Genomic DNA, 21,171 nt, shown 5'->3' on the forward strand with positions numbered 1-21,171 from the left:
ACATTTTATTGGTAATTTCAAAAATAATTGTTTCCAAAGCAATCTTGCAGGGAAGATAATGGAAGAAACTAATTTAAAAGGGTTAGGAATTCGTCTCGGGCAGTGGCGCAATGCGGGCGGTATCGGATCGGCCGCCCGTTAATGCAGCTCCCGATATTCTGTTCTATTGCAGTCAATGAAACTGAATATCAGGCGCTGCGTATAATGGTCGACCAATCGAACACCGCCCGTTTTTCGACACCGCCTGAGCCGAGTTTCTAGGCCCAAGAACATAAAGGAATGCAGACACTGGGAGTAATCTGATACAAAGAGTATTGGGGTGAAATTGGTCTTGGGCTGGAGCGCTAAACGGGCGGTGGTGATTCGGCCGCCGTTTCACACCCTGCCCGATTTTCCCTCGCTCCATTGTTTCCTGTGAGAAGAGGGAACAACCAATGGTCTTATTGGGAACTCCAACACTGAGCGCCAGCAGCGACTGCCGGGTAAAGATGGACTGACGGGAGATTGCAGCCTTGCCGCCATTTTAATGGATATGATGCCGGTTTAAACGCACCAACAGAACAAACTGGAATAGACTGAGTCTGAACAACTCATTCCCACAGATTATAGCCACAACATTTCCTGTTTCAGCTCACAAACCAAGCAGATGAAGGAACTCACGTCCCACGATAAGTTGACACATTTTAATCACCATGTTACAAACTCTTGTTTTTTCCTGGGGGTGAAATCTTTGCCACCTCTTCAAATGTTTCCCAAAGATCCGCCGCATCTGTTTTGTTCCAACACCGTGTGTAATGGGATTGGAAACTGGAGGAGTTAATGCAGCGACAACCAAGGTCAAAATGAGGGAACTGGGGAAAACCGATGTCATTCTGTAGGCCATGGTAATAAATAAAAACTAAAGAACTAGGAACAGGAGTAGAACATTCAGCCCATAAAGCCTGCTCTGCCATTCAATAAGATCATGGCCGATCTTCTATCGCAAATCCACGTTCCCGTCCTGGACCCATATCCCTTGATTCCCTTATTATCCAAAAATCTATCGATCTCTGTCTTGAATATACTCAACAACTGAGCATCCACAGCCCTCTGGGGTACAGAATTCAAAGATTAACAACCTCCTATTCTTCTGAACTCTAGTGGCTATAGGCCCATTCTACTCAATCTCTCATCAGTGTACAATCCCCACATCCCAACAATCAGTCTAGTGCACCTTCCTTGCACTCCCTCTAAGGCAAGTATATCCTTCCTTAGGTAAGGAGTCCAAAACTGTACACAGTATTCTAGGTTTGGTCTCGCCAAGGCCCTATATAATTGCAGTAAGACTTCTTTACTCTTATTATCCAATCTCTTTGCAATAAATTTTAACATATCATTTGATTTCCTCATTGCTTGCTGTATCTGCACTTTAATTTACAGTGATTCGTGTACATGGATACCCATGCCCCTCTAAATACCAACATTTCCCAGTCTCTCTGCTTTTTAAAATATATTCTGCTTTTCTATTTGTCTCACCAAAGTGGATAACTTCACATTTCTCCACGTTATTATCCATCTGCCACCTTCTTTCCCACACACCTAACCCTGTCTATACCCCTTTGCAGCCTGTTCACATCCGCCTCACAGCTTACTTTTCCACCCAGCTTTGCATCATCAGCAAACTGGATTACATTATACTCCATCCCCTCATCTAATTCATTGATATAGATTGTAAATAGTTGAGGCCCAAGCACTGGTCATTGCAGTACCCGACTAGTTACAGCCTGCCAGCCCGAAAATTACCAATTTATTTCTAGTCTCTGTTTTCTGCCCGTTAACCAATCCTCAATCCATGCTAATATATTACCACAAATTCCACAAGCTCTAATGTAGTGTAATAACCTCTTGTGTGGCACCTTATCAAATGCTTTTTGAAAATCCAAACACACTATATCAACTGGTTCCACATCATCTACCCTGCTCATTACAACCTCAAATAATCTAACAGATTTTTCATACATGATTCCCTTTCGTAAGGCCGTGTTGAATGCCCTATCATACTATGATTTTCTAAGTGCCCTATCGCCACGTCCCTAATAATAGGTTCCAGCAATTTCCCTAGTATTGATGTAACGCTAACTGGCCTATAGTTCCCTGTTTTCGCTCTCCCTCACTTCTTAAATAGCGGGGTTACATTTGCTACTTCCAATCCACAGGAACCATTCTAAAATCTAGGGATTTCTGGAAGAGCAAAACAAATGCATCCACTGTCTCTGTAGGCAACTCTTTCAAAACCCTAGGATCTAAACCATTAGGTCCATTAATTTATCCAGTACTTATATCTTTACTTATACTAACTTCTTTGAGTTTCTTATTCTAAATAATGTTCCCCATTATTTTCGGAAAGTGTTTTGAGTCTTCTACAGTGAAGACTGATACACAGTATTCTTTGTATGGCTCTGCCATTTCCTTATTCACCATTGTAATTTATCCTGTCTCTGACTCTAAGGGACCCACGTTTGCTTTCGCTAATCTCTTCCTTTATACATACCTATAGAAGCTTTTCAGTCTGTTTTTATGTCGCTCGCTAGTTTACTCTCATTCTATTTTCCCTTTCTTTATCAATGTCTTGGTCATCCTTTGCTGAATTCTAAAATCCTCCCAATCCTCAGGCTTGTTTCTCTTTTCGGCAACCTTCTAAGCCTCTTCCCTTAATCTAATACTATCTTTAACTTCTCTTATTAACCATGGCTGGACCACTTTTCCCGTGGGGTCTTCGTTGTGAATTGATTTAACTGTTTGCCCTTATCTACCAACCAATCTACGTTCGACAACATGCCCCTCATACCTACGTAGTTCAGATTTAAGTCCCTAGTTTCTGACTTAACTAAGTCACTGTCAAATGCAATATAAAATCTAGCATATTATGATCACTCTTCCACAGAGGCTCCTTTACTACAAGTTTATTAATTAACCCTGTCTCAGTGTATAATACTAGATCCAAATTAGCCTGTTCCCCAGTTGGTTCCTTGAAATACTAATCTAGAAATCTATCTTGAATGCATTCCCTGAACTCGTCATCCACACTTTTAATGGAAATTTGGTTTTCCCAGTTTGAATGTCCATTGAAACCTCCATCATTACTTTATTACCCTTGCTACATGCATTTCTAATTAAATTTATACACTGCATGAAACTACTGCTAATATTAGGGGGCCTATACGCTATTCCCACCAGCGTTTTCTGCCCATTGTACATTGACTTTTTCCCTACTGCATTTGAACTTATCCTTTGCTGAATACTTCCCCCCCCCCCACACCGCCACACCACACCCTTCATTAGTTTAAAGCCCTGTCTAGCGCCCTATTATTTCAATTCGCCAGGACACTGGTCCCAGGCTTGATTAAGTGGAGCCTGTCCAAACGAAACAGTTCCCTTTTTCAGCAGAACAGGTGTCAGTTCCCCATGAATCAAAACCCCTGCCTCCCACACAACACCATGAGCCGTTCAGTTAACCTTCTAATCAGTTTGACCCTCTGCTAATTTGCTCGTGGCTCAGGTAACAATCCAGAGATTACTACCTGTGAAGGTCTGCATTTTATTTTGGATCCTAGCTCCTCAAACTCTGTCAGCAGAAACTCATTCCCAGTTCTACATAAGTCGCTGGTTCCTACGTGGACCACGACAACTGGATCATTGCCCTCCCACTCCAAGTTCTTCTTCAGCCTTGAGGAGATATATTTAACCCTGGAACCAGGCAGGCAACATCGCCTTCTAGACTCCCGCATTTTTTATCTTCGTTCATGGGATGTAGGCGTCGCTGGTAAAGCCAGCATTTATTGCCATCCCTAATTGCCCCTGAGGAGGTGGTGGTGAGCCACCTTCTTGAACCACTGCAGTCTGTGTGGTGAAGTTATTCCCACCGTGCAGCTAGGGAGGGAATGCCAGGATGTTGACCCAGTGATGAGATACTTCTAAATCAGGATGGTGTGTGACTTGGAGGGAAACTTGCCATTGTTGATGTTCCCATGCACCTGCTGCACTTGTCCTTCTAGGTGATAAAGGTTGTGGGTTTGGGAGGTGCTGCCAAAGAAGCCTTGGCGAGTTGCTGAACAGAATCTTGTAGATGGTACACACTGCAGCCATGGTACGCCAGTGGTGGAGTGAGTGAATGTTTACTGTGGTGGGTGGGATGCCAATCAAGTGGGTTGCTTTGTCCAGGATGGTGTCGAGTTTCTTGATTGTTGTTGGAGCTGCATTCATCCAGGCAAGTGGTGAATATTCCATCACCCTCCTGAATTGTGCCTCGTAGATGGTGGAAAGACTGTGGAGACTGGAGGTGAGACACTTGCCACAGAATACCAAGGCTCTGACCTGCTCTTGCTGGCACGTTATTTATGTGGCTGGTCGAGTTATGTTTCTGGTGAAAGGTGACACCCAGGATGTTGATGGTGGTGGCTTCAGCCATGCCATTGAATGTCAAGGGGCGTTGGTTTGACTCTCGCTTGTTGGAGATAGACACACTCAAGAAGCTCGACATTATCCTGGACAAAGCAGTCTGCTTTGTTGGCACCCAATCCACCACCTTAAAAATTCAATTTTTCCACCACCACCATACCGTGGCAGCAGTGTGTACCATCCACAAGATGCACTGCAGCAACTCGCCAAGGCTTCTTTGACAACACCGCCCAGATCCTCGACCTCTACCACCTCGAATGACAAGGGCAGCAGGCGCATGGAAGCACCACCACCTCCAAGATCCCCTCCAAGTCACACACCATCCTGACTTGGAAATATATCGCCGTTCCTTCATCATCACTGTGTCAAAATCCTGGAACTCCCTACCTAACAGCACTGTGGGAGTAGCTTCACCACACGGACTGCAGCGGTTCAAGAATGCAGCTCACCACCTCCTTCTCAAAGGCATTTAGGGATGGGCAGTAAAAGCTGGATTTGCCATCAATGAATACATTTTTAAAAAGCTGCTGAAGGGCTTGGCTGTAAGTTTCCAGCTATGTCCCCTAATCCTAGATTGGCCAAACAGTGGAAATAGTTTATTTCCATCTACCTTATCAGTTCACTCTAATATCTTGAAAATTTCAATCAAATTACCCATTAATCTTCTAAATTCTCCCCTCGAAATTTAACTGTTGGAGTTTAGATAATCTTCTATTAAATGCACGCTACATTAAATCCAGGCCAACATATCTCCCCTAAAGTGTGGTGCTCAGAACTAAAGGTAGGTTTACCTGCTAATAGGTCAGCCCAGTTTAAGGAGTTAATCTTACAGCTCACGCCTTCTAAATCATCCTTACTTATTTTTAAACCTCGGTTAGTGTGTGATGTTTCATCTGCTCCAACTTAATGTCAAACTCCATCATATTATGGTTACCATAATATTAGCCCGCTGCTTCTTTACTATTAGACGTAATTCTGGCTCGTTCATCATTACGATGCGTATTATCAGTTCCCTCTATCTTTACTGACCATTGTATTATCAGCCCCAATGTATTCTCATTGTCCAGTACTTTATCTACCACTTTGTATCCTTACTGACCAATTCAATATCAGAAGCCAGGAACCCTTACTGGCCATTGTATAATCTGCCCGGGTATTCAAATATTATCAGTCCCCACATATCATTAACGACCATTGTATTATCAATGCCCATGTATCCTTACTAACCACTGTATTATCAGTCCCGTGTATCCTTACTGACCATTGTATTATCAGTCCCCATGTATCCTTACTAACCACTGTATTATCAGTCCCGTGTATCCTTACTGACCATTGTATTATCAGTCACCATGTATACCTTACTGACCATTGTATTATCAGTCCCCATGTATCCTTACTGACGACTGTATTATCAGCCCCCATGTATCCTTACTGACCATTGTATTATCAGTCCCCATGTATCCTTACTGACCGTTCCATTATCAGTCCCCATGTATCCTTACTGACCATTGTAATTTCAGTCCCCATGCATCCTCACTGGCCATTGTATTATCAGTCCCCATGTATCCTTACTGACCTTTCCATTATCAGTCCCCATGTATCCTTACTGACCGTTGTAGTATCAGTCCCCATATATCCTTACTGACCGTTCCATTATCAGTCCCGATATATCCTTACTGACCATTGCATTATCAGTCCCCATATACCCTTACTGACCGTTCCATTGTCAGTCCCCATGTATCCTTACTGACTATTGTATTACCAGTCCCCATCTTCTTTCTTAGACAGTCTCTCGGAACCGAGGATGACTTGCTTCCACATTAAAAATGTGTTCTCAGGTTACTGATGAGTCCAATGCAGAACCTACAGTCTCTGGCACAGGTGGGGCAGATGGTGGTTGAAGGGGTGGGTGGGGTGTTTGAGTTGACGTGCGCTCCTTGTACTGCCTGCGCTTGGCTTCCGCTTGCTCCTAGTGAACAGACTCGAGGTGTTCGACGCCTTCTCGGAAGCTTCTTCTCCACTTTGTGCGGTCTTGGGCCAGGGATTCCCAGGTGTCAGTGTGGATGCAGCACTTTTTGAAGGAGGCTTTGAGGGTGTCCTTGAAGCGTTTCCTCTGCCCACCTGGGGCTCTATTGCTGTGCCGGAGCTCCAAGTAGAGCGGTTGTTTTGGGAGTCTCGTATCGGGCATGCGGACGATGTGATCCTTTCATCGGAGTTGATCGAGCATGGTCAAAGCTTCGATGCTGGGGATGTTGGCCTGAGCAAGAACACTGACATTGGTGCGTCTATCCTGCCAATGGATTTTCAGGATTTTGCGGAGGCAGCGTTGGTGGTGCCTCTCCAGTGCTTTGAGGTGCCTGCTGTACATGGTCCATGTCGCTGAGGCATAAAGGAGGACAGGTATCACTGCTGCTCTGTAGACCATGCTCTTAGTCACCATGTATCCTTCCTGGCCATTGTGTTAGCAGTCCCCATGTATACTTAGTGACCATTGTATTATTAAACCCCATGTATCCTTACTAACCATTGTATTCTCTGTCCCCATGTACCCTTACTGACCATTGTATTATCCGTCCCCATGTATCCTTACTGAACATTTTATTATCAGTCCCCATGTATCCTTACTGAACATTGTATTGTCAGTCCCCATGTATCCTTGCTGACCACTGTATTATCAGTCCCCATGTATCCTTACTGACCATTGTATTATTAAACCCCATGTATCCTTACTGACCATTTTATTAGCAGTCCCTATGTATCCTTACTGACCATTGTATTATCAGTTCTCATGTATCCTTACTGACCATTTGACCATTTTATTGTCAGTCCCCACATATCCTTGCTGATCATTGTATTATCAGTCCCAGGTATCCCTACTTAACTTTGCATTATCAATCCCCACGTACCTCCCATACCATTGCAATATCGGACACCAAGTATCCTTACTGACCATTGTATTATCAGTTCCCTGGTATTTTTACGGGCTATTGTGTTAGCAGAACCCACGTATCCTTACTGACCATTGTATTATCAATCCCCATATAACCTTACTGACCATTATATTATCAGTCCCCAGGTATCCTTTCTGACAATTGTTTTACCCACGCCACATATGCTTACTGACTATTGTATTATCAGTCCCCTGTATCCTTACTTACCTTTGTATTATCAGTCCCCATGTATCCTTACTGGCCATTGTATTATAAGTCCCCATGTATCCTTACTGACCATTGTACTATCAGTCCCCATGTATCCTTACTGACTATTTTATTATCAGTCCCCATTGATCCTTAATGACCACCACATTATCTGTCACGATGTACCCTTACTCACCATGTATTATGTAAATGAAGCTGCTCACTTCACATTCATTCTGTGAGACTGCGGGATTAACTATTTCTGTTTTTAACAATAGTGTTCACAGTAATGGTCTTGGTTTTGGATGAATTCACTTGGTATGAATGTCACGTTGCTCTTAATATATTGCACAATTGAAAATGATGGAATGCAACGGTTAAACCAACTTGTTCATTCAGTGACTGTAATTAATGTCAGTCAGCGTGTAGTTTAATTGACTCACTAGAGAGTTCCCTCAGGCTATAAGTAGGGACAGTTTTCTGTGTCCATCAGTGTTTGACTGAGTGTGGCCTCCAATATAAACAGTGACCATTGGATCTCACTGAAAGTCAAATCATGTTCTGGGAGATTCCAACTGAACTCTGGATTCTCTGAACATTTTATGACGTACAAAGGGTTTACTATCCGCTCCTCTCTGCTGTTGGTGTTACTGTTGAGCCATTATTTCAGCAATTAATTCTGTAAACCATGTCTCACTCTATTTACTGTCCTGTAGACGCGGTTATTAATTGTATTCAGTTTAATCCTCTTGTTCTGTGCCTGGTAATGTACCGTGTTTCTCTCATGTGATGTTTGTTCAATTGCCAATTCACTGCTCCCAGTTCACTGAACAGTTTGTACTTTTCACAACTTCCGTCCACTGATATTCTTTTTAAGGATTTGACTGTTGTTTGATTGTTTTTTTAAACAAGAAATGTTAGTGATCGATTCTCTTTATTGAACAGCATGCAGTCTGCTCTCTGCACTGAACCCTGGTATCGGATCAGAAATATGTGTTCAGGGGTAACAGGAGTTTTAAGTTCCGCCGGATATAGTTAATGACACTGATCTGTGGAAACCAGCGCTGACAGATAGATCAGAAATACACTGACATATGGGACAATATCCACTAATGATTCAGCTCCAGGCAGCTGTCTTACTTGCCACTGTCTCCCGCTCTGCCTTACGGTCACTGATTCCAAATGGTCAGGTCAGGATTAAACTGTAATATATGTTCCAGTAAAATGACTATTCAGTTATGTTTGAACTGATTTATTTCAATGATTCAGTCACAGTTCAGGATATCTCAGTGAGGTCCGCATGGACTGTCCAATATCTCCTGTCGGTGGAAATTAGTCCAGTCAAATGAAGATGGTGGACTGAATAGTGAAATCTTTAGATATTTCCAGTCTCATAATCCCTTTGTCAATTGGTGATCAGTTCAGTTCTCACAGCAGATGAAGGGCAGCAGGTTAACACGGCTCCAGCTGTGTGCAGACACTTTCTGAAACTCCACCGTGACAGCTTACAATGTGGGTCATATTATCAGTCAATTAAAATGACAGTCACTTCTTTACAGGTAATTTATAATGTACTCGGAAAGCCTGACTTTCAGCCGTTTACAATGTGTGTATTAAATACATTGGTTGTGAATGTTTTAATTCAGCAAATAATTCAATTATTCATTACATTTTCAGGAAAAAATTAAGTCATGGTCTTCGGTCCTCGCCACAACCTCCGTACCATCATCACTGACTCCACTTCCCTCCCTGGACACAGACTCCATTCCCGTCCCTAGACACTGTCTCAGGCAATTCACAAGGGCGGTTTATAATTGATTATTTTTTGCAATGTATTCTTGTGATGTGGGTGACTCTGGCTTCATTTATTGTCCATCCCTAAGTGAAATGAGAATCTTGTGGTGAGAAGTAATTTTTCTGCTGATGGTGCTCCCACCTGGTGTTAGCTAGGGAATTCTATGCACTGACTGAGCACTGACGAAGGGACATGGATATATGTCCAAGGTAGGATTGTATGTTGGACCTGAAGCTTCTCACGACAGTACTGCTCTTCTCCTCGCTGTAAGGGACACAGGGGAGGGAGGTGCTGCTGCAGAAACCTCAGCTAGTTGCCGCAGTTCATTCTGTACACCGGATTTACTGCAGCCACAGTGCTGGAGGGGGTGTAAAGGACACAGGGGAGGGAGGTGCTGGCTGAGAAACCTCGGCCAGTTGCCGCAGTTCATTCTGTACACCGGACTTACTGCAGCCACAGTGCTGGAGGGGGTGTAAAGGACACAGGGGAGGGAGGTGCTGCTGCAGAAACCTCAGCTAGTACCGCAGTGCATTCTGTGCACCGGACTTACTGCAGCCACAGTGCTGGAGGGGGTGGATAGGATACAGGGGAGGGGGGTGCTGCTGCAGAAACCTCGGCGAGTTACCGCAGTGCATTCTGTGCACCGGACTTACTGCAGCCACAGTGCTGGAGGGGGTGTAAAGGACACAGGGGAGGGAGGTGCTGGCTGAGAAACCTCAGCGAGTTACCGCAGGGCATTCTGTGCACCGGACTTTCTGCAGCCACAGTGCTGGAGGGGGTGGATACTGAGTCTAGTGGACACAGACACCGATCAAACATACTGCTCTGTCCTGGATTGTATTGAGCTTCTTTTATGTTGTTGTGGTGACAATCCAGGTGAGTGGTGAGTGTTCTATCATAATTCAGACTTGAGGCTTCTGTGTGTTTGATAGACTTTGGGATCATGCGGTGAGTCACTAGGCACAGAGTTTTGCTCTGATTCCCTTGTTGTGGGACCACACAACCTGCTGATGTTTTTTAGCATTCAGGTATCCGTGTATGATGCCTTCACTAGGTTTGTATCTCAGTCTAAACTGTGCCTGGTTCTGGTTTCAGCACCTCCCTCCACACTGCACACTGAACTACGATTGGTCTCATGGCTCAGTTCTGACGAAAGGTCATCAAGCTGAAACGTTAACTTTATCTTTCTCTCTCCACGGATGCTGCCTGACCTGCTGAGTGGTTCCAGCATTTTCTGTTTTTACTTTTGATTTCCTGGCATGATGGTGATAATGGAGTGAGGTATGTGTCAGGCCATTAGATTATAGATCACTATTCTATTGCTTGTGATCCAGAGCACGCGGTGGACGTCCATTTTAGGGTCACTATTCAGATCCACTGACACTGGTGGCGGTCTATTTTGGGGTCACTATTAAGATCCACTGAACCATGTGAAGGTCCATTTTGGGGTCACTGATCTGTCCCTCTGACCCTGGATGTTTCACCACACTACTTCATGGAGGAGGTTCACACGTTGGTGATGAGATGTTGTTTTCTCAAGGATTCTGCGGCCATTTTTTCTACTATAATTCTATAGTGGACAGTCGTGTCTGTGACAAGCATTTTTGTGAAGATAAGGTCAAATAGGTTACTGCCTTATGCCGGTTCCCTCACCACCTAACACAGGCCCAATCTAGCAGCTGTGACCTTCAGGACTCGCTCAGCTGAGCCAGTGGTGGCGCCCCTGGGTTACTCTTGGTTTTGGACATGGAAATTCGCAACCATTGTGCATTCTGGGAACCTGGTACCCTGAGAGAATCTTCAAATGAAGTTCATCAGCTATGGGGACGGTAGCAGGTATCTATGTCCTTTTTAGACTTGTATACTTGAGACTTAATGAGCTCCAGAGTTGGCTGCTGAGGAATCCCAGAGGATTCCCACCCGGCAGTATATAACTGTGCCCCATCATTGCACCAAGTGCCGCTACCCCCTCACCACCAACCGTGGAGCATTGGCTCCTGGGGCATTAATCCTCAAATTAAAAATCTTCATCTTTCTGCTTAAATGCCTTCAGGGTCTTGCCGAACCTTTTCTCTGTAACCTCATACAGCCCTGCAGCACCTGCACCCACCGTGAACTCTCCATTCCTGTAACTGCATTCAACCTCTCCCTCCACTCTAGCGGTCTGTCCGTGCCTGCTGCCTCTTGTCGTCCTTCTTTCCCTTCACTCCACTTCTGGTGGTCATGAATCCAGCCACCGATATCTCACATGATGGAACTTATTCCCTAAAACCTACCTTCTCGGCACCCGCCTCTCTTCCTTTAAGGCTCTGCATAAAACCCAAATTATTGGTCAATCCTCCTAATGTCTCCATCTTCGGCTTGGCGTCCAATTCCTATTTTTTGTTTCACCCATGTTAAAGCCGCTCAATAATGCAAGTTTGTGTAAAAATTATAACTGACTGAACCATAATTTCTATCCATTATTTGCAGTGTTAGATTATTTAAAATAATGCCTCCCCTCCACATTTTAAGTTTTTATCACTGTCATTATTTATGTTTCCACCGGTGACCTCTGACTCACTGAGTCCAATCCACTGGTTCATTCAGTCCTGAACCAGCACCCACACGTCCCATCCACTGGTTCATTCAGTCCAGACCCAACAGCCACACGTCCCTTCCACTGGTTCATTCAGTCTGACCCAACACCCACGCGGCCCTTCCACTGGTTCATTCAGTCCTGACCCAACACCCACACGCCCCTTCCGCTGGTTCATTTAGTCCTGACCCAACACCCACACGTCCCTTCCGCTGGTTCATTCAGTCCTGACCCAACACCCACACGTCCCATCCACTGGTTCATTCAGTCCTGACACAACACCCAAACGTCCCATCCACTGGTTCATTCAGTCCTGACCCAACACCCACACGTCCCATCCACTGGTTCATTCAGTCCTGACCCAACACCTACACATCCCATCCAGTGGTTCATTCAATCCCTGACCCAACACCCACACGTCCCATCCACTTGTTGATTGTCCCAGTGCTTTACAGACTGCCACTGGGGGCTCTGCACACTTTCCAATGCTCCTGGCTATCCCACAGTGTCCCGCTGGAATTCACTGTGTTTTTATGCTTTATTAAAATTCATTATTGAATTTTTCCAGCCTCTAACAGAGATGCTCTCTGTTACTGGGATACAGTGGAAGGGTTTCCTTCTGTAAGTGCCACTCTTCAAAAGCCGTCCATTCGATGTAAAGGGCTTTGGGAAACAAGTCTTTGTTGTTTCTTTCAAAAACAGGCCCCTGATATTCCACCGAGGTGAACTTTTAAAATATTGAACCACTTCCCTTCAGATGGATACACAGCCCAGCCCAAATATGCTTATCAACAATTTACACATGGGCAGTTTCCAGCACAGTCACAGGAGAGTGATGAGGACTAGAAACACGGGGTTATTGTCGCTCCTAACACAAGGTCATTGAGGCCATTGTAGATTCCAACTGCCAGCCCCGTCCAGGCGGGGAATTGGAGCTCGTTTCCTGCTACACCAGGGCGGTGTTTTAATATAAACCCTCTCTCCAGCAGAAAGTGCTGCCACTTGTAATGTTATTAGAGTCTGTCCCTGGATTCAATAATAACGCTGCATATTTCACCCTGAATTCGATCATTGCTGCTGTTGCTCTCAGTCTGAAGTATAAGTTCCATGTTTTTCTCTTCCTTACAGTGAACTTAGTGACAATTGTGATCCTGTCTCGGGGAAGGTGCGGTCTCTCCAAATGTGTCTCCCATTACCTGGTGTCCATGGCCGCGGCGGATCTACTGGTCGTCATCACTGATCTCATATTCAGGCAGATTCCTATTCGTTATCGGGATCAGTTTCAGTTCATGTGGAAGATTAAAGTGTGTAATACCCATGCCATCCTGCTTTACTCAGTCACAGACTGTTCTGTCTGGTTCACAGTCACTTTCACCTTTGATCGATTTGTGGTCATTTGTTGCCAGAAGCTGAAAATAAAATATTGCACCGAGAAAACGGCGGCTGTGGTTATAGGAACAATAAGTGTGCTGTTCTGTGTAAAGAGCACTTTCTGGTACTTTATGTATGGAAGTAAATATCAGTTTGCTAATAATCCCTGGTTTTGTTATGTAACAAAGAATGTTGTTTATTCGCAGGTGTGAATTATATCTTAACACTATTGGTTCCATTTGTTTTGATTCTGCTGCTCAATGTTTTAACCGTCAGACATGTTTTAGTGTCGAGCAGAGTCCGCAGGAGACTCCGGGCCCACAGCAGTGGGGAGAGGCCCAGTGACCCAGAGATAGAGAAGCAAAAGAAATCCATCATTTTATTGTTTGTTATATCTGGGAATTTTATTCTGTTATGGGCAGTGTTTCTGTTGTTTTCGGCGTGTAGCCGATTGTATTCATTAGACTTTATTCCTGTTGCTCTACCTCAATATTTACAGTAACTGGGATTTATGCTTCAGCTCCTGAGTTGCTTCACCAACACGTGTATTTATGCCGTGACCCAGACTAAATTCAGAGAGGAGTTGGAGAATGTGGTGAAATATCCCTTTACTGTAATTGCTAAACTCATTAAATGATAAGACTTTGCACCATCACAACGTGTTGGTCTGGTGTTCTGCCCAATCCCCTCATCTCTGTGAGACACACACAGGAGGCCGGTTTTCATTTTTCACCGCCCGGATTCAGCGACTAACAGGAACGGTAGACGTGGGGAGTCCACGGAGATCAGTCCCGCTGGATTCCTGCTGGTTTTTAGTCCCGCAAAGCGGCGAGGAGAAATGAAGTGACTACACAAAACGCAGCCAGGTGGTTGGTTGGTGTGTTTACCGTTTTTTGCTTTATAATCTCGGGCAGTGGGTTTAAACTAAGAGCTGGGAAAGTATAACGATAACTTTATCTAAACAATAACTTAAATTAGATAAACGAATTAGTTAATACAACTAAAACATCGAGTGAATAAAAGCGTAACTAATTCAATCTATAAAACAAGGTTTGATTGGGATGGCAGAGCATATGGTGTGTCGCAACTACGGAATGTGGGAGTTGGAGGAGGCCAATGAGATACCGGGAATCCACATCTGCAGTAAATGCCTGCAACTCGTGGATCTTTGGCTCAGAGTTGTTGAGCTGTAGTCCGAGGTGCAAACATTACAATGCATCAGCAAGCGGGAGAGTTGGCTCGACATTTTGATCCAGGAGGCATGACACCCCTTAGGTTAAGTAGTTGTTTAGGTTTGGTCAGTGGGCAGGAACAGGAGGATGTGACTGCGAGTTAGGCAGGTGTGGTTACACAGGATGCAGTGATGTAGGTGCCTCAGCCTTGGACCTTGTCTAACAGATAAGAGGTACTTTCTGCCTGGATTTCTGAGAACAAAGAATGCAGATGGAATGGACAATTTGATCACATCACCGTGGTACAGGAAACCATTCAATGGGGGTAATATAAAGGTAGTGGTAGTGGTAGGTGTTAGTATAGTCAGAGAGATAAACACATCACTGTCTGGAAGGCTGTGTTTCCTGCCCGGTGCCAAGGGTAAAGATATCCCCTCGCAGACAGAAAATAACTTGGAACATGAGGGGGAGCATTCAGTTGTCGTGGCTCACGTAGGAACCAACGATACAGTTAGAACTAGGAATGAGGTTCTGCTGAGCGAGTTTGAGGAGCTGGGGTCCAAATTGGGAAAAGGGGAAGTGCAACGACACGTGGGTGTCCTTGTGCACCAGTCGCTGAAGGTAAGCATGCAGGTGCAGCAGGTGGTTAAGAAGGGAAATGGTATGCTGGCCTTCATAGCGAGAGGATTCGAGTACAGGTGCAAGGATGTATTGCTGCAGTTGTACAGGGCCTTGGTGAGACCACACCTTGAGTATTGTGTGCAGTTTTGGTCTCCTTATCTGAGGAAGGCTGTTCTTGCCATGGAGGGAGTGCAGTGAACATTCACCAGACTGATACCTGCGATGGCAGGAATGAGTTATGAAGAGAGATTGGGTCGATTAGGCTTATATTCGCTAGAGTTTAGAAGAATGAGAGGGGCTCTCATTGAAACTTATAAAATTCTAACAGGACTAGACAGACTAGATGCTGGAAGGATGTTCCCGATGGTCGGGGAGTCCTGAACCAGGGGTCACAGTCTAAAGATAAGGGGTAAGCCATTTAGGACTGAGATGAGGGATTTTTTCACCCAGAGAGTGGTGAACCTGCGGAATTCTCTACCTCAAAAGGCAGTTAAGGACAATTCATTAAATATATTCAAGAAGGAGTTAGATTTACTTCTTAGGGCTAAAGGGGTATGGGGAGAAAGCAGGGATATTGTACTGAATTTGGATGATCAGCCATGATCTCATAAAATGGCGGAACAGGCTCGAGGGGCTGAATGGCCTAATCCTGTTCCTAGCTTCTATGTTTCTAAATTTCTATGTTTCTAGTGATGGTTAATCCAGTCGGGATCGGGGGGTCGGGCTCATTTGCATGGTATGGGACAGCATAATCTGAAGACTGAACATATTATTGACTTCCTGTGTGCAATATCATGGGAGATTGGCTTGTATATACACATATACACAGAGACTAGTCTGGCATTCCACAAAGGGAGACAAGGTTAAATGTATTCCACAGATGAGGCTGGTCTGGAGGTCAGCAGGAAAATGGACAACAGCACATAGGTGTAATTGAGTCCCATTTTAAATTCATGCACTCTGTCCTTATCTCTATATTTCAATATTGCATTTGTGATTCAACCCTGCTGTCTCGGATGGGCGGGTGGGAGGTCTGGGGATGGAGGGCTGCCAGAGAAGGTGAAGCAGGTGGAGAGATCAAAGGGGGAGGCGAGCAGAAGAGAAGTGGAATGGGAGGAGAAGACGGGAGAGGAGGCGGTGAAAGAGGCAGCGGAGAGGAAAGGAGGAGCAGTGTGTAATATCAGATTGATGAGAGAGGGGGAGAATATTGAAAGAGGGAAGGGAGGAGCAGTATGGACACTGATGAGGGAAGGGAAGATAGGTGAGAAGAAGTGGCAGAGAAACAGGTAAAAGGTATAAGGGAGGGGATGGATGATGGCGAGGAGGCTAAGGGAAATGAGGGGAATGGGACAATGAGGTTAAGGGGAGAGAAGAAATGGGAAGTGGAGAGGGGAAGATCAGCGAAGGAGGAAAAATGAAAGGAGGAGGAGGTAGAGGAGGAAAGTTAGGGAGGGGGAAGAGGATGGGGATGAGATTGGAAGAGGAGAGAAGTGGAGGAAGCGAATGAAGAGGAGGTCGGTAGCGGGCAGTATTTGTCCAGGGACACTAAAAGCTTATCATTTCATTCAATCCACAGGCATTTAATTGAACTCTTGAGTTAGTTCAAACCAGTTGATGGTGTGCAAACATTCCCGGGAGGGTTTAATGCACAGTGTAAATTAACTTATTTCTATTTTACAGCGACTTTGTAATATGCACTTAGAGCTGCCCCCAATACCGAGAGTGCTGGTAGGAGCCGATGGGATGAAGCCTTCACTGCCTGATTGAGATTGCGTTCTGCGGGGAGATTTGTGCTATAAATCCTCCCTCTCCCAGAAGCTAAATTCACAACACTAATGAAGAGTGGGTGTACTTTCATCAAGATGGACCAACAGAAATTTGACCAATAAATGGCCAAGTTAGACTTTGTGCTCGGAGCTTGGATTTTATTAACCTCCGATAAATGGGACAGTTTACAAGCTCAGCATCCCAACCAGCTTAAAGCAGCTTGAATATACAATACCAGTCCATTTGGCAGAAGCTTTCAAGAATATCCTGAAACACGGGAAACATATACTGATACCTCATCCTGTTAGAGCTCTAACATGTGGCGCTGTTTCTGGGGTAACTGTGGCCGTGGGTGGGCTCTGTCTAGTGAGCCGAGTATTGTCAGACACGCGGGAGCAATTCGAGCCCCGATCATAATTGAAACACGGATTCTGAGATTGTACCTGAAATACATCCATGACCTGATGACCTGTGCATTTATCATGTGTCGAACATATTGAAAATGGCATTTACAGTGATAACATTGCTTATTTTGGGCACGGTAATATATTTGAAAATCCAATGGGGCAGTAATTCCTCCCCAAACGCGTGAGTACGGAAGGGGTGCTCACGCGTCTGGCCGGAGGAAATGCCGGTTTTTAGCATGCACAGCGCATGCGCTGAAAACCGGCATTTCCTCTCCTCTAACCCAAGAGGTGAAGAGGCTAGCACGTGCGCTGTAGGGGGCAGCGCGTGCGTCTTGGATTTCCTCTGTTTTGGGGGATTTGCGCATGTGTAAAGGCCTCCGGTCTTTACGCTTGTAAAAAGCACAAGGAAATATTTATTTTTACAGGTAAGTGGTGTTTTAGTGCAATTTAGAATCTTTTTCCCACAGGTTTATTATTTTAAAGAATCTACAATAAGGTAAGTTTAGTTTTAGACCCTTTTATTACAAATTTATGTTTTTCAAAAAAAAAATTATTGTTTAAATTATTTTTTTAAACTTATTTATACTTAATTTAACGATTGGGATGTTTAAAAAATTTTTATTTAAAGTTTAAATAGTGTTTTGGGCCCCCGTAGTTTTCATGAGTTTGACAGCTATTACTCTCAAACTCATGAATGAACCTTCCCCTCCCCTGATTGGTTGCACAGTGCTCACCTGATCCCAGCCGGCACATCGCACTAACTACGCCGCTGGATCAGGTCAGCACTGCGCGCCGACATCTGAACCGGGCCTGTGACAGGAAATGCAAGCAGGCCGGGGCTTCAGATGTCGGCGCGCAGGGTGAGTGCAGATCGGGGGCTTGCACGCGCGGCAAGCCCCCAATCCTAATTTCAGGGCCAATATGTATCAGGGCATAGCGGTATGTTACAGAATATCACAAGAAAAACTGCTTTAGTTGCCACTGAAACTGATCACAAACTGAGAATTTCTCTACCCATTGGCAGACGGGCTATGAGAGGGCTTGTTCAGGAATCCAAATCAGCACAAACTAAACTGCACAGTGCGCGGCTGCTAATCAGTAATAAGGGAGCCTTTAGTTTAAATCAGGCGCAGAACTCTAAGAATATTCAATGAAGTGCAGCGGGTTCAAGGAATTTCAACTTTTGTTTCATTTACTTTGCGATTCCCACTCATCTTATTACAGTGTGTGTATGGAGTCATTAAACCTCTCTCCAGCACTTCAAGCAGTCCTGAATAAACGGACTGAATTATCTAGAAGCATCTTTATTTGTCAATAATTTAATTAAGTAGTATGTGGATCAATTTATTATTCTCTGATCCTATTTTAAAATATCGTGAGCGTGGAATTTACCAAAAATAATTCTTTAGATGTTATACGATGTGAAATGTATCTTTCTTGTTCGAGCGCTACTGAATAATTTAATGTTCAAATAGTTAAATCCCATCTTGTTTCCCATTCGTATTGACGCTCATCTGCCCCACACAGTATTTGGCAGCAACCCAGCCGACTGCCCTTAGCGAGGCTCGAACACTCAATATAATGTATAGGAAGTATCTGGGGGTTCAGTGCAGTAAATCAAAGATCAGTTTCCTCACTACTGAGCGCTTGGCGGAAAGCCAACTTCAAACCGTTTACATCGTGAGTGAGGTCCGTTTATATACAAATGTACCCAGCAACAGTACTGGTGTCAATTTAATATTTTTAGTTCTGTAACTGTGTGAAACTCTTCCCATCACTCAGAAAAGGAAATATAACCAACTTCTCGGATACCCTGCTAGACGCAACAGTCAGCTGGAGGATCAGTCCAGCATATCACAACCCTGTAATAGACAGAGAAAGAGAGAGAGAGAGTGAGATAGAGAGAGAAATACAGACATGTAGGAATGGCTAGATTCCTAACTAAAGGACTGAGGTGGAGTCAGTCTATCAAACAAACGATGTTTAATACTAATCAACAGAGATTAAAATGAAAACACAGGAGAACTACATTACAGGTCTGTACACTTTGCTGGCTCCACGGACTGGCGAGGGCGGCTCCCCAGCCTGACGTCATGATGTCATCACGTTTTCTCACCGCGGGATGATCACGTGATCAACGTGATGACGTCATTGCGTTTGGTCTCATTCTGCAATGATATGAACAAAGATACAGATTCATCCTATAGCTAATAATTTGTTAAAGATAATTATGTACATTAGATCAGAGTCCCCCTGGTGGCTCCGCCACATGCGCCCACCCAGAATTGTCTTTAACAATAAAAGTCAATCGACTAGGACATCTGACAAGCCTGTCAGAGCGACTCCTGTATTCTTGGAGTGGACGTTGTTGAACAGCGGACGGGCTGGCAGATGGAAGCCTTCGGTCTGGCGAGGATGCAGCGGGAGGTTGACCACGTCATGGTGGCTGTGCAGTCTCTACTGGCCGGTCGATGTCCAGGTGTGCCGGTTTGAGATGGTCAATGGATATGTGGTCGGGTTTACCACCGAAGTCTACAGAGAAACTCTTGTCACCTGTCTCCAGTGCGTGAAAAGGGCCTGTGTAAGGGGCCTTGAGCGGATCCCTATGGGCATCATGACGAATGAATAAAAAATTCAGCATTGTTTAGCTCCGCTGGTATGTGTGAAGATGGAAGGCCGTGATGCGAAGTTGGGATAGGCACAAAAGCCCTGGCTGTTTCCCGGTGGCTGCTAAGTTGTTCAGCTGCGGACCACGGCTCAGTTGGAAACAGCAGGAAATCTCCCGGTATGTGGAGTGGCTGGCCATACACGAGCTCCATGGTGGATGATTGCAGGTCCTCTTTGGGTGCCGTGCAGAGACACAACATGACCCACGGAAGCTTATCCACCCATCCGGCGCCTTGGAGGATGGCCCTCAGCGATGCATTTAACGATCTGTGGAAACGTTCACACAGACCATTTACTTGCAGGTGATAGGCCGTGGTGCGGTGAAGCTTGGTGCCGAGACCCTGGGCCACAGCATTCCAGAGCTCGGAAGAGAACTGTGGACCGCGGTCTGAAGAAACGTCCACCGGAACGCCGAAACGTGCGACCCACGAGGAGAGGAATGCTCTGGTGACATCAGCGGACGTAGTAGATGCCAGAGGAACTGCCTCTGGCCATCTAGTAGTATGATCAAACATGATGAGGATGTGTGTAAACCCCTGCGATGGTGGAAGCGGCCCGATGAGGTACACGTTGACATGGTCGAATCGACGTTCTGGTACTGCGAACGTGGCCAATGGGGCCTTGACGTGATGTTGCAACTTAGACATTTGACAGACGACGCAGGTGTTAGTCCAGTCACAGATATCCTTACGCATTCCTCTCCAGACGAACTTAGCCAACATTAATTTTTTAGATGCCTTCACGCCAGGATGTGAAAGACCATGTATGGCATTGAAAACTTTGCAGCACCAGGTGACTGGAACAATCGGGCGGGATCTCCCATGGAGACATTGCAGAGTAACACATCGGTCGGTTGGAGGCTAGAGGTGTCTGTGCGATACGCCTGTGTTTCGGGGTCGGATGCCTGATCGGTAGCCATGAGGGCATAATCGATGCCCAGCTGGACCGCCCATACGGTCGCGCGAGCAAGGCAACCAGCTACCAAGTTGTCCTTGCCAGCTATGTGTTGGACGTCTGTCGTGAATTCTGAAATGAATGTTAGCTGTCGCTGCTGTTGAGCCGACCACGGTTCGGCAGTCTTGGCCAAGGCGAAGGTCAGTGGTTTGTGATCTACAAACACAGTGAAGGGACCTCCTTCTAACAAAAAACGGAAATGGTGGATAGCCAGGAACAGCACCAGCAACTCCCGGTAGAAAGTGCTGTATTTGCTTTCATTGTG

This window comes from Somniosus microcephalus, chromosome 4 (assembly GCF_052327205.1).
Source record: "Somniosus microcephalus isolate GS21.2 chromosome 4, FLI_Smic_1.0, whole genome shotgun sequence".
NCBI lineage: Eukaryota > Metazoa > Chordata > Chondrichthyes > Squaliformes > Somniosidae > Somniosus > Somniosus microcephalus.